Source organism: Giraffa tippelskirchi, chromosome 8 (assembly GCF_054371585.1).
Source record: "Giraffa tippelskirchi isolate mGirTip1 chromosome 8, T2T-mGirTip1v1.2.pri, whole genome shotgun sequence".
In the NCBI taxonomy this organism is placed as follows: Eukaryota; Metazoa; Chordata; class Mammalia; order Artiodactyla; family Giraffidae; genus Giraffa; species Giraffa tippelskirchi.
In genome coordinates, this window is record NC_137282.1 from 142,854,434 (window position 1) to 142,868,946 (window position 14,513).

A 14,513-nucleotide genomic window follows, 5' to 3' on the forward strand; every position below is an offset into this window, starting at 1 on the left:
GCTCAGATGATAAAGAATCTGCCTGCAACACAGGAGACCCCAGTTTGACCCCTGGATCAAGAAGATCCCCTGGAGAAGGGAATGACAACCCACTCCAGTACTCTTGCCTGGAGAATTCCATGGACACAGGAGCCTGGCAGGCTACACTCCATGGGGTTGCAAAGAGTCAACTAACACACACAAGCATGTATATCCTTATAAATGTAATGGATATGAATGAATTGATCCACAGCTCTTGGGGCTCATATAATGTCCTATTTCTTTGTGGACTCATACCAAGTCTGGCTTCAACCTGATCGTCATTGATGGTATTCTAGTGTCTGACAGTCTTCAGACTCCCTGCCTTGGATCAAACCAGGAAGCCAAGGCTTCTGCAGCTCTGAGGACACAGATGAGATTCTGCTCCTCTGACCATGTGGTCAGCATCATCTTATTCCTTACCCAGGCCTCTGGGGTCCATCAGAAACAGGCCACAAGTCTGACCTGGGTAATTCCTAATCAGCCAAGCACACATCAGCAAAGCCAGGAGAGGGGAATAAAAACACCAACATGGAAATAATTTGATATTCAAGACAAAGAAGAAAAAGGAAGAGGAAGAGATAGAGAACAGGAAGGCATCAAAGTAGTCAGGCATCTAGGAAAAATCATAGTACATCCTTAAAGCTGTCTTTGGTTTTACGCACTTCTTTTATTTTTTAATTACATTGGGACAAGGGGCTCCACAATAGCTTCTGTGTTTGTCTACTGTCTGGATCTGGCCTTGCCTGGGGTGTGGGAAGCGGTTGTTGTAATTCTCCAAATACCCAGTGCAGAGCGCCCAGTGCAGTTCGTGCAGAAGCTGACAGCCAGTCCCATCAGAGAGGTTGCCCTTGAAAAGGCCCAGCTCTCCACATGCTCAGGAGAAACTGAGTCCCTTGAGGTCCAAGAATCATCCAAGAAATAGATTACAGCCTCTTCAGCCTCCCTTCTCAGACCAGACATCCAGCACCTTCCAAAACCAAGGACTGCGTTGGTGTGGGCTTCCTATAAAGTCCCACCCAGCCTGATTCTTCCCTTTCTTTCTGAAACACACATACAAAAACAAACCCCTTAAGGAAACCCACAGCATGAAGGACACAAAGTCCTGATGATGCAGAAGAGCAAGAGAAGAATTCCTTTATTCCTTGTTAATTCTCAATAGATTATTGTTATAATAAATGCATAATAAGTGGTCCTGCTATATAACATATTCACTTAAATTTTCTAATTTCTTCAAATATGATGCCTGTTGGGAAAGTTATTGTGGGGGCGATCAATTAATAATCATTTATGAAATGTTTCTTGGATGAAGAAACCTATGATGGTCATAGTGCAGAAGATTTAAGGAAAAGACAGGATTCTTCTGAGAAATTTTAGTCCACTTTAGAAAACCAAACACATATATTATCTGAGAAGCCCTTTGAGGACAACGCAGGCCAATGGATACTTACGGGGCATCTACTCAGAAAAGCCAGTATTTGCTGATACCTACCCCACGAGGTGCCAGGGCCTGTACTAGTTCCCTGGATACTGCAACCATCTTAATGGAGATGCTTCCCGCACAATGGAGCTCCGAGGGACAGACATGAGACAAACAGAAATGAGGCGGTGACTCTTATAAAAGGTGAAAATAGGTTGCCATAGGAATACAGAGCCAGAGGACTAAACCCAGGATGGGGAATCAGGGAAGGCCTCCGTTAGGGACTGACGTTTAACTGAGACTTGCAAATGACAAACCAAAATAGAGAGACATCAGAGGTGGGGGAGGGGAAGCTGAGTTTACTGCTTATCTACAAGGGACATCCATGTTCCTCAAGAAGTAAGTCCAGTGGGTCTCCCTAAGAAGAAACTGAAAGGCCAAAATGTAGACCCATAAGGAGGAAGCTCACCAATAAAGCAGGAATCGAGTTCTGGTCTGTAACTCACAAAGGAAGTTGTACATGCCACCATCTTCAGTTCTTAGTTCTCAAAAGAGTATGTGATTCTCAAAGAGGTCCAAGTCAGATCCCGTGATGCCTCGAGGGACTTGGGTTGAAAGGGGGCAAAACTATATCTGCTTATTGCAAAGCTAGATTGATATTTCCTTACAAAGACCCAATAGAAGTGGAGTAGGCAAAGGAAGGAAGGAAAGCGATAGAGGGCTTAGATACGCAAGAGATCTGGACATATTTGAGGAACCAAGAGAAACTCAACTTACAGAAGCAGGAAGGCAGAGATTCTACAAAGTAAATGCATTACCAAGGACAAAATAAAACAATGGTGTCACCTCCCCTCAAGGTTTAGGGACCCTTCCTCTATGTGTTACTCAATACCACCAATCATCATGTACTTAAAGATGTACTAGAGTGTTCCACTTACTGCTCTGTGGAGGAGGGCATGGCACCCCACTCCAGCATTCTTGTCTGGAGAATCCCATGGAAAGAGGAGCCTGAAGCCTGGAGGGCTACTGTCAACAGGGTCACAAAGAGTCAGTCACTTAGCATGCATGATCCTTCAAAAGGCTAAGGGCTCCTTGAGGGCGAGAACTGGGTATCCTGTACCTGGAGTCAGATCAGGCCTATGGTAACTGATTCACTGTATTTGTGAAATTGACTATTTTAAAGTGCTGAGAGGACAGATACACAGTAATTCAAGAAGGCATCTTGGTGCCAGGTGTTGTGTTTTTCTTTGTATCCAGGGCACTGCGGTAGATGCTAGCGTCGTCTGAATAAACAAAAAAGCCAGTCATGGACCTTAAGTCAAGTGGCCAAGACAGACGTTAAACACAAGAGGACAAAAATTATGGTTTATTTCTAGCTGTGGTAAGTGCTACAAGGAAAAGTACTGGGTATTGTGAATGCGTAATAGGGAGACTTAACTGAGAGAATGACCTTTATGATAGTAAGGGTGAGTTGATTGACTCACAGAACTAGGAGGTGAAGAAAGAAAGAGGAGAGGGGGAGAGAGGGAGAGACTTTAGGAGTAATAAAAAGGAACGATACAAGTACATGAAGGCCTGCAGGGGGAAGGAGTGCTGGTGAGAATACTGGAAGGAAATCCACTGGAATGGGAACATTAGCTACATCGGGATTGTGGAATTTGGGGTACTTGTTATTTTCTTTTGTATGTACACATTTTGCATTTCACAGATTTTCCACAACAAACACGTGTTATTTTAATCATCGGAGGGGGGCGGGGTCGGGAAGGGAACATTGTAAGTTTAAACAAAATAATAAAGGATGTGGGGAGAATGGGTGTCATGGAAGAAGGGGCACATTCCAGAGGGACTAGTGACTTAAGTGGTGAGTAATCTGCGTGGGGGAGAGCAAAAAGCACGTTGATGGGGCTGGAACAAAGGAGCAGGGGTGACTCACGAATGATACAGTGGAAGCCGGTCCACCAAGGTCCACGAAGGTGAGGCCACAGAGTTGGAGGTGATATGAAAAGTCACAGTGAGCTCCCTTCAAAGGGCCTGAGCAGGGAGAGTAGGCACTGTAGCCGAGGGAGCAGGATGGGGAGAAACCTGAGACACAAGGACCCTAAGTGGTCCCTTCGGGGCTGGTGGGTGGCAGTGGAGACTTGGTAAGGCCAGTACTCCTACAACATGGAGTAGATTTGGTCTTTTGTCACTTCCCAGGCACCAAGGGCTTAGGCTGCCCCATGCTTTCTGCCCAACAGCGGAAGTGGAAACTGCGGTTTCCAAAGGTCCTTCCTGATCTGCAATCTCTCAGAAATAAACTGTTAGCCTGGAGACATTTCTAAAGAGATAAAGTCAAAGATTGGTGTGAGAGGTTGGGGGTGGCAGGGCACAGGAAGGATTTGGAAAATTGGGGCCCGATACAAGTTCTAAGATCTGTTCCACCCACTCCTGATCTAGATAAGCACTCCCGTCACCCACACTGGATATGTGGCCAGAATTTCCTCCTGAGCCTGTGATGCAGTTGAGGGCTGGGATGTGAGTTGGGGAGGGGACGGAAGTTGGCTCCCTTCTCCCCTCCTAACTGGACCTACCAGAACTGCCTCAGTCACTTTCGTTCAGGCTATCCCCCTCCTCTTCCCATGAGGTTGCCTCAGATCACCATCTGACTGCTCCAGCTCTTGGCACCTCCGCTCACCCCACACTTCTGACATGGGTGCTGCCCACTTAGAGAGATGAGGACCAACTGGCCTTCTACCCAGCTCGGAAGCTGAGCACAGCGCAAAGGTCTGTGCCCTAGCCCTCAACTGCTCTCATGAGAAAAGAGATTCACTATCACATTAAATGATGGTATGAATTCACCATGCTAAATCAGTGTATCAAATGCAGGATTGGCCAGTCAGCAGCTGAGGGATCTCTGTCCATAGCCCCGTAATTGACCCTGGGCTACTGTAAGGATAGAGCAGGCAGAGGAACTAAAGGAATACTTCCGCTGTTTGGAGGCATCAAGTTCTTAACAAAATAGCTTCAACCCAGAAGACCCAGCTTCACGTCACCAGCTGAGCTCTTGCTGGCTGAGTCATCTGAGGGGTAGACCACTTACCCCTCTAAGTCCATTAGTTTCTTCAACTGTGAAATGGTCACGATAGCTAGTTTAGGACCAAGTGATGCAGCGTTTGAGAAAAATAGACTTAAAAAGAGTTCTTCCTCCCACAAGATCAACTGCAGGCCTACTATTCCTCAAAATGTTCAGGACAAAAGATAAAAAAAGACAATAGAAACAGGCCAGACCCCTGCCCTCAGGAAGTTCCTGCAGTTTCTGTTATTACTGATGACTGTTGACTAAGTGGGGCCACCCGGAAGAAGCAAACGGAGAACTCTGACAGAGGATGAAAGGTTGCATTTTCCAAAGATGTGTGCCCCTCTCCCTTGCTCTTCTGGTCCCAGGACTGACACTCCAGGGTGAGTTCATGTTCCTTCCCCATGAATCTGGGTAGGGCTGTGACTGCCGTAACCAATGGAGTATGAGGAGAGCAATATGAATCAAAATAAAGTAAGGTCATAAAAAGAACACAGTTCCTGCCTGGTTCTCCTTCTCAGTAACCCAGACACCATGCAAGAGAAGCTCAATCTAGACCACGGGAAAGGAACTGAGACCCCCAGGTGATAGCCAGCATCCACTGCCAGACGCTGATCGAAGGATCTTGCAGATGAATGATCTCAGTCTCCAGGCTTCCAGTCTCCCAGCTTCGACCCCAGACATCCTGGAGCAGAGACAAGCCATGTACATTCCCCCTGCACTCCATCCAAACTCCTGATCCACACAACCCATAAAGGTAATGTTGACTAAAAAATACACAACATGATTTGTCAATTAGTCACTAAGTCATGTCCAACTCTTTGCAACCCCGTGGACCATAGCCTGTCAGGATCCTCTGTCCATGGGATTCTCCAGGCAAGAGTACTGAAGTGGGTTGCTATGCCCTCCTTCAGGGGATCTACCCAACCCAGGTATAGAACCCGTGTCTCCTGCATTGGCAGGCAGATTCTTTACCACTGAGCCATTAGGGAAGCACAATGTGAGAGTTGCAAGTTAAGTTTTATTTGGGTCAAAATGAGGACAATAGCCTGGGGGACAGCACCTCAGATAGCTCTTAGAGACTTCTCCGAAGAGGCAGTGGGGAGAAATCAATATATAAGATTTTGGTGAAGGGGGAGTTCAGTGCAACCAAGCACTCATTTTACAAAAGGTATTCTGCTAGTCACAAGGAGCTGATATCACCATGAAGGGATTTAGTGCTTCTCTAGACAGAAGGAGCTGCAAGGATTGGGATCATGAAATCAGTTCCTGGAAATATAACTATCTAAAGACCTGTTCTACCAGTTTCCCTGGAGCACAGAGTGCCTCACTTTCTACCTTGAACTCTCTTCAGGAGGGGTCAAAGATCAGCAGCCACAGCAGCACAGGCAGATGGCGAATGCCCTTGTTGATATTTAGTCGCTGGCAAATGCTCTTGGCAGTGCCAATTAGTAGTTGACAGTAACAAAGATTGTCATGCCCACTAAATCTTGGGGTAATCTTCTAGGCCACATCAGATACTCAGAACATTTAGGACTAGCAGGAATGTTCAGTTCAATTTAGTTTCTCAGTTGTGTCCAACCATTTGCAACCCCATGGACTGCAGCACGCCAGGCTTCCCTGTCCATCACTAAGTCACAAAGCTTGCTCAAATCCATGTCCATTGAGTCAGTGATGCCATCCAACCATCTCATCCTCTGTCGGCCCCTTCTCCTCCTGCCTTCAAATTTTCCCAGCGTCCGAGTATTTTCTAATGAGTCAGCTCTTTGCGTCAGGTGGCCAAATGTGGAAGCTTCAGCATCAGTCCTTCCAAAGAAGAGTCAAGATTGATTTCCTTTAGGATTGACTGGTTTGATCTCCTTGCAGTCCAAGGGACTCTCAAGAGTCTTCTCCAACACCACAGTTCAAAAGCATCAATTCTTTGGTGCTCAGCTTTCCTTATAGTCCAACTCTCACATCCATACATGACTACTGGAAAAACCATAACTTTGACTATACGGACTTTTGTCAGCAAAGTAATGTCTCTGCTTTTTAATATGCTGTTTAGGTTGGTCATAGATTTTCTTCCAAGAGCAAGCGTCTTTTAATTTCATGGCTGCAGTCACCATCTGCAGTGATTTTAGAGCTTGAATGGGCAATGTAGAAAAAAAATTTTTTTAGTATTTATTTATTTGGCTGTGCCAGGTCTTAGTTGTGGTATGAGAGATCTTTGATCTTCCTTGCAGGATACAGGATCTTTAGTTGTGGTATGTGGGATCAGTGATCAAATCTGGGCCCTCTGAGCAGCATTGAAATTGAAGGAGAAAGTGCCCTAGAGGAGCTGAGTTAGTCAGATGGAATGGCATTAAATGTGGAAAGCATTACTAGCCTTGACCACGTGGTTTCTAATTCTGTTCTGCTGTGAAATTGCTCCCTCAAAGGCCACCAACAAAGTCCCAAATGACCAAACACCTCAGCCTTTTCTCCATACTCATTCTCCTTCAACTTCTTTCCTTGACTTCCTGTCAAAATATACAGTCAATTACCACATGGACGTGCTTCTCTACCCCTCTCTGCTTTGCTTTACTCATTGGTTCCTCTTCTCCCTCCCACCTTCCTACTAGGCTGTAACCAATTTGCTTCCCAAAGACTTGCTCCTCTCTCTCTAACCTTGGCTCTCAAAGAGCTCACTCCTTGATGAAACTACCACCTGTGTGTAGAGTCTCCCATGCCAGCATCTCCATAACTAGTCCTAGTCATCAACTGTGCTGTGCTCAGTCACGTCCGATTCTTTGTGGCCCCACGGACTGTAGCCCACCAGGCTCCTCTATCCATGGAACTCTCCAGGCAAGAATACTGGAGTGGGTTGCCATTTCCTACTCCAGGGGAATCTTCCCGACCCAGGGATTGTCTCTTGCATTGGCAGGCAGATTCTTTACCCCCAGAGCCACCTGCGAAGCCCTATTCATCAACATGAACTCCTATCTTGTATTTCCAGTTTCCCTCTGGTCATGTGTTGATACCTTATTTCTTTGCCCCCTTGAATCCAACACATCCAAAGTGGACCCTCTGTAATGGATTGCTATCTGGGCCTCACCCAGGTCCACTTTACCAGCTGGTCTACTCATCCCCAGGAACCAGGCTTGTTGTCTGATAACCCCACACAACTGTCCCTTTTTCTGGAGAGTTGACCTGGACCAAACGGTAGACAAGCCACTGCCCCCACAACACACTTTGGACCAACCTCCACCACTGACTACTTGATGGGCGGCTGCAGAACACCAGCCCTCTTCCCTCAAGGTGGAACCGGCTCTGGTGTGATTTGTGCCAGAGAATCTCCCTGTGGACTCAGATTACGGCTTAACCCTTCCTTGCTTGGGTTCTTCCCTTCCTCATTTCATTCCCCTCACTCTTCTTCTCCTTCCCTCATCAGTCCTTTAGAGAAAATTTCCGTGCCAGGCTCTGCCTCTGGGTGACCCAGCCTAAAACATCTATCAAGCCAGGTTCACTTGTTTACTTGTTTCTTGGCCACCCTACCCTGAAACTCCCTATCAGGTTACCCACCGATCCTAACATATTTTCTAGTAAATGCCTCTCAGATGTATTTCTTCCTCCTCATTCCCACTGCCCCCACATAATCACCTGGGTTGTGAAATTGGTCTCCTCTCCAACCTCCCTGCCCTTTCCTGTTTTTCCTCCCCTGCCCTGACCCCCACCAACTGGACTTACACGTAAATGCCAGATTAAAATCTCTCAAATGCCTTTGATCATGCAGCTCCCCTGCCCCAAAGTTCACTGTGTCCTGTTTCTAATGGCACTAGATAAAGATTCTTTTGTCTGCTTTCCTGGAACCTCACTGAGATCTCGCTTTCACCTTGCTTATTTAACTTCATTTTCCAGTATTTCTAATCTTCTATTCCAGCTGGCGCCTTCAAAACTCCACAAAGCACACTTACTCCCAACACACCAGCGCCACTCTCCCCTTTCTCCTGTGCTTTCCTAAACTCTGCCCAGCAGTGGGAGGGCCAGCCAGCTGTCCCCCAGTATCCATCCTTCCCTTCCTCTCCGCTTCCAGCTGGGCACAGGGCTGCCTTGAGTAAATAAGATATATCCCAGCCTCCCTTTGGAGAAGGAAATGGCAACCCACTCCAGTATTCTTGCCTGGACAATTCCATGGACAGAGGAGCCTGGCAGGCTACAGTCCACGGGGTCGCAAAGTGTCGGACACCACTGAGCAACTAACACACAGCCTCCCTTGCTGCTGGATATGGTTAAATGACTTCGCTTCAGCCTATTTCATATAAGCAGAAATTCTGTGCTTTACTTCTGTCAATGAATTTACAGAAAGGGATGTGTCTCTTTGCCCTTCTCTGTCCTACCGACTGGAATGTGGAGTTTGGGCAGCCATCCTCGATCATGAAGTAAAAAACCATGTATTCTGGACATAAGACAACAAAACAGAGCTTCTAGCCAAGCCTGAACTGCCAATCTCAATCTAGACTTTGCTTCTGTAGGAGAAATGAATTTACAGCTAGTAAACCACTATTCTAATTTTTTGTCACTCACAGCTGAACCTAATCCTAACTGACACACACACTCAACTTTTCTGTTAAAGTTAGCCACAATGAGTTTCTATGGTTCGAGAGCAAAGGAAACCAAACACCAAGCAAGGAAGGTAAAAGCTTTAGAAAAATTAAAGGAAGCTGAGGCAAAGCGCACAGGGCTTTAGAAAGATATTTCTAAATCACTACTGGCAGGGAAGTGGCAACGATTATGTAAGGAGAACCTAGGCAAGCCAGTCAACATGCAGGCTGGATTTCCATGCATCATACACTGCAGAAATTCTGAGCAGAGCTGACCTTGTATAAGTGAGTATTTATAAGGTGATTGAACTGTCCTGTGGTTCTGCTCACATCTGGTGAAGGAAAGAAAAAAGCGGATGCAGTGCTGTGCTGAGAAACATTAACAACTGCCTGGAGGCTGGGGGGAGTCAAATTGGCTGCATGTCCAGTTTCCATGGTGTAAATATTCTCATCAAGGTCACCTAAAAGCTACCAGTGTTATGTCAGTTGGCTCACAAAATTCACGAAAACATCACGATCTGCTCTTGTGAGCTGGTTTGAGCTGGTATGCGCTGGCTCCAGCACATTGCGAGGGACAGGGGAGTTAAAATGGCAATTCATGTAATCAGCCTCACTAGGTGCCAGGCACTGTGAGCGGCATTTTACATGTATTATCTTCCTTAATCTTTTTACTTTTAAAGGGGTTCCCTGATGGCTCAGTGGCAAAGAATCTGCCTGTGAATGCAGGAGACAGATTCAATCCCTAGGTCAGGAAGTCTTTTGGAGAAAGAAATGGCAACCCACTCCAGGATTCTTGCCTGGAAAATCCCATGGACAGAGGAGCCTTGTGGGCTACAGTCTATGGGGTCGCAAAAGAGTCAGACATGACTCACCTACTAAACAACAAGTATCCTTTTACTCAACCCTAAGAGGTAAGGCCAAACTTCCCCAACCATCACTCTTTTGGGAGAAAAATTCCAGTAGAGGTATATTTATATTTACATATGTTTTACACAACCCTGAAAGATACATTGGTCATTCCTATTGTGGATAATTAGAAAAAGTAGGAAATGGAGGTTAGGAAGGAAAAGTGGGGTAAAGTGGATGTTTTCTGGGTTTTGACAACGCAGCAATGACTCTCTCCTCCTCTTCTGACAATAGTCTTTGGATTCTTTGCGGGGAATTACCTATGGGCAGTCCCATTGAGCTGTCAGTTAAGATGACCTTTATTCCCTGGGCCCCTACCTAAACCATACTAATCAGACTCTCTCTGCCAGATCTTTGAATGATGAACATGAATGTGAGGAATGGGAAAAAATAAAAGAAAAAACTAGCTGTCATTCATTTCAGCAGGTAGTGAGGGTGAAACTTGATTCCTCCTATGGAGTCCCAAGAGCTGCCCTGGTTCCTGTGTTCCCTGAGCCTGGCTCATTAGCCTTCCTTTGAGTCTGTGAGCTACTCAATACCCTCGCAATACTCAGCTTTTCTAAGTTAGCTATAGGAGTTTCTGTGGCTTGAAACCAAAGCAAACCAAATGCTAAGGAAGAGGGCAGAGGCTTTAGAAAAATTGAAGGAAGCTGAGGCAAAGAGCACAGGGCTTCAGAAAGACATTCCTAAATCACTACTGGCAGAGAAATAGTTACGATTATGTAAGGAGAACATAGGCAAGCCCAGTCAACTCGCAGGCTGGATTTCCATGCATTGTACACTGCAGAAATTCTGGGCAGAGCTGACCTTGTATAACTCTGAGTGTTAATAAGGCATTTGAGCTGTATCATCAGATGCTCGTCACTGGGCCATTAAGTAAAGGCAACTCAAACTATTTCACATCTAGAGTATCCAAGTTACTCTGTGTTTTTAGAATCACTGTGAAACACATGGGAGTTGTTTTTTTTTTTTTAATATGTTGATCATTTGGGTGGAGGACCAGTGTCAAAACACAGACCAGTAAACACTCTTTGTCAGCATTTTATCTTCTAGAAGGTAAGATGAACTTACAATTATCTTATTTAAAACTATTAGCAATGAAGAGCCTGGCAAGTTTCTGGTAGGGAAGCCAGGAGTTAGTTGTATTTGGGTTTGTGTGACTACTGGCATTTCTGCTAGTTCTACGCCCCAACCAAAATTTTCCCCATCACCCTTTCTTGCAATGATCTCACCCTGCTTTGAATTCCTAAAATGCTTGCTTTCTGTTTCAACATTCCATTCATTTGACATTCAACACTAATTTGCTGGGTCTTCATATGAGGAAAAGTACTTGTTAAGCTCTAATATACCAAATAAATAAATGTTAGTTATTATGTTATTGTGTCTGTGCATATGTTAGCATGTGTGTGTTGTGTGCTCACTCGTGTCTGACTCTTTGTGACCCTTTGAACTGTAGCCGGCCAGGCTCCTTTGTCCCTGGGATTTTTCAAGCAAGGATACTGGAGTGGGTTGCCATTTCCTCCTCCAGGGGATCTTCCAGATGCAGGGATTGAAGGTGCATCTCCTGTGTCTCCTACATTGAAAGCAAATTCTTTACCACTGAGCCATCAGGGATGCCCATATTAGTGTGTACATACATAAAATATATACATATAAGTATACACTGTGCATATATGCGTGTATATGTATGTACAGCTACAGTTTTATAGTTATTACATGTTTGGCTCTTGTTTTCCCTTAACTAGACTATAAACTTCTGGAGGCCCGTTTATCCATCTGTCTGCCTTCTGCTGCTCACAACTGGATCACATTTGACAGTCAATCTACTGATGACCTGAGTGCAGAGAATAGCCTTCATCATTTCTGTGACCCTCGGCCACTTATCTCCACCGCCCTCCTGTGTCCTCTGGGGCCACTTCTGGGAGGACTGGATGAGATAATGAGTGCAGAGCACCCTGGATTGGTTGGTTCCATGTGGCCTGTGAGAGAAAAAACTCAACGGCTTAGTTCCCCCTTCAACCTCTTGTCTTCCTTTTCGCAGAAGTTTGGGTCATGTATGTGATCAGAAACACATTTCCCTTTTTCAATAATAGGTTTCTGAAGAAGTCATTTCTAGACCTCTGAATGGGTGGTATGAGACATCATCTAAGGAGAATAGGCTGACGATGACTGCTTTAAAAGTACTGAAAGCAAATGAAAGCCATTCGCCATCAGTGAACATTTTCATAAGGCAGCATTTTTCCTTCTCTCACTCTACTCGCCGTCTAGCCCCGTGCTGTCCAATAGAACTCTGTGATGATGGAAATGCACTGTATCTGTGCTTCCCGATATGGTAACCACTGGCCACCTGAGGCTATTGTATGCTTAAAGTGTGGCTGATGTGAACGAGAAACTGGATTTTAAATTGTACTTAATTTTAATCAGTTGAAATTTAAATAGCCACATGCTACCATATGGGACAGCACAGGGCTAAATTAAGAGAATCTGGTTCTTTTTGTTCATTTATTCATTCATCATTCAACCAAAATCTTCTGAGTTCTGAGAATAAGTTAGGCACAGTACTCAGCCCCCACAGGGGCTTCAGTCTCTTATCTGAAAGAGCTCAACATTTGTTTGAGGAAACGATCTTTTGAGACGAACTTAAGACTTTCACGTGTCTTCTGGCTACACCACGTCCTCCTGAGAAAAGTAGCTGGAGATATCTTAGGCTTGGGTCACCCTGCAGATGTCCTTACCTCCCCCACCTCCCCTGCTGGCTTAGGATCTTTGCCCCAGCTAGACACATCTCCCAAGGGCTGGCAAGAGGCCAATGATATAACCAGAGGTGAGACTGCCCAACACGGCTGCCCATCAAGATTGTTCTACCTTGGGGCATGTGTGCATAGCCCATTCAGAGTTGGAAAGTGAGACCCAAGCAAGGACGCAGACATCAGAGCAGCATGAAACCCGAAAGACACAAGAGCGAGGGCAGTGAGCCAGGCGTTCATGAGCCAGGAGGTCGTGTTAATAATGAGGGCTGTTGAGAGGCAGGGAAGCGTAGAGTCTGGCTGCTTTGTCTCTGGAGCCAAACTTCCAGGAACTCAACGCCAGCTCTAGCCTTCGCGGCCGTGCAGTTTCTGTGCTGTCTCCTCGTCTATGAAATAAATATTGTAAAGGCCTTCTTTTGAGACTTACCATGAAAATTAGATGAATTAGAACATGAAACTGAACCCGAACATGGAACTGACTCTCCAGCTTCCACTCTCTGATCGATGTGGTACAATGCTGGATTGTGGGATGAGCTGGACTAGAGTTTGAATCTAACTCCCACTGTGTAATCTTGAGAAAGTGAACTGCCTTATGGAACCTCTCAGTTTCCTCTTCAGCAAAATGAGGAGACAGACAATGATGACAGTGGGGATTTGTGAAGGTTTAATGGATTGATTCCTCCGTAGTGCTTAGGACAGTGCCTGGGAGGCACTGTGTGGGCCCACATTCCTTTACACTCTGTCCCGAGGAGTGCAGAGCCATGCGGCAGACACAGAGGCTGGGGAGAGCTACTGACCCACAGTGGGGTCGGGGGGGGGTGGGAGGCAGGAGGTGCTCCTGGAGCTGCTTCAACAGCAGGGTGGCCTTCGAATCCACTGCGGCCTCCTGAGGACATGACAGGCATCTCAGGGCACAGCGGGTTCCGGCCCATCCCTGTCCCCTGAGGGAACCTGCATGTGAACCTGACAAGGAAAACATTTTGACTTGGCAGATCTGATGCAAGACCTTACACCAGGGATGTTTTGATGTAGTTTCTTAGGACAGCCCTGTCAGACTGTAAAATGGCTAATGATGGCCATTTCTTTCTTTTTTTTTTTTTGCTGCACTCCACAGCATGTGAGACTTCTCTAATCAGGGGGACCAGGGATGAAACCCAATGCCCCCTGGAGTGGCAGCATGGAATCTTAACTGCTGGACCACCAGGGAAGCTCAGCCATTTCTTATAAAGTTAAATATATCCTGAGTTATACTACTCATAGATATTTATTCAAGAGAAATAAAAACACACATCCACAAAAAGAGTTGTATATGACTGACTGCTCATGGCAGTTTTATTTAGAATAGCCAAAACCAAGGGGGAAAAAAAAACACAAAAATGTCCATCAATGGTGAATGAATAAGTCAACTATATCATACTATGAAATACTATTCAGAAATCAAAAGGAAAGAACTACTGATTCAACCAAGAAAATGGATGAATCACAGAAATACTGAGCAAAAGAATCTAGACACAAAAGAGTGCCTACTGTAGTTTTATTTATATGACATTCTAGAACAGGCAAAACTACAGGCAGAAATCAGATCAGTGGTCACTAGGGACTAGGAGTGAAGAGAGTATTGACTCCAAAGGGCATGAGGAACTTTCTGGGGCAATGGAAATATTCTATATCATGATGGTAGTGGCATTTACACAACTATATGAGTATGTCAAAACTCATAAAACTGCATTCCCAAAAAGGGTAGTTTTACTGTTAAAGAAGCTATATTTCAATATGTTCTTGTTTAGTTGGTAAGTTGTGTCTGA

At 45.5% G+C, this 14,513-nt stretch overlaps 1 protein-coding gene across 2 annotated transcripts in view; it reads left to right on the plus strand.

The window, feature by feature from the left end:
• Window positions 1-14,513, plus strand: part of IER3 (immediate early response 3) — a 60,821-nt gene that overhangs the window by 34,623 nt on the left and 11,685 nt on the right. Inside the window, exon 2 of one of the 2 annotated variants that reach the window (XM_081522948.1) lies at window positions 11,707-11,942. The exons of the other annotated variant lie outside the window; for it this stretch is intronic. The gene's annotated coding sequence lies outside the window, so the exon portion shown is untranslated. The remainder of the gene's footprint in view (window positions 1-11,706; window positions 11,943-14,513) is intronic. 2 annotated transcript variants of the gene reach the window in all.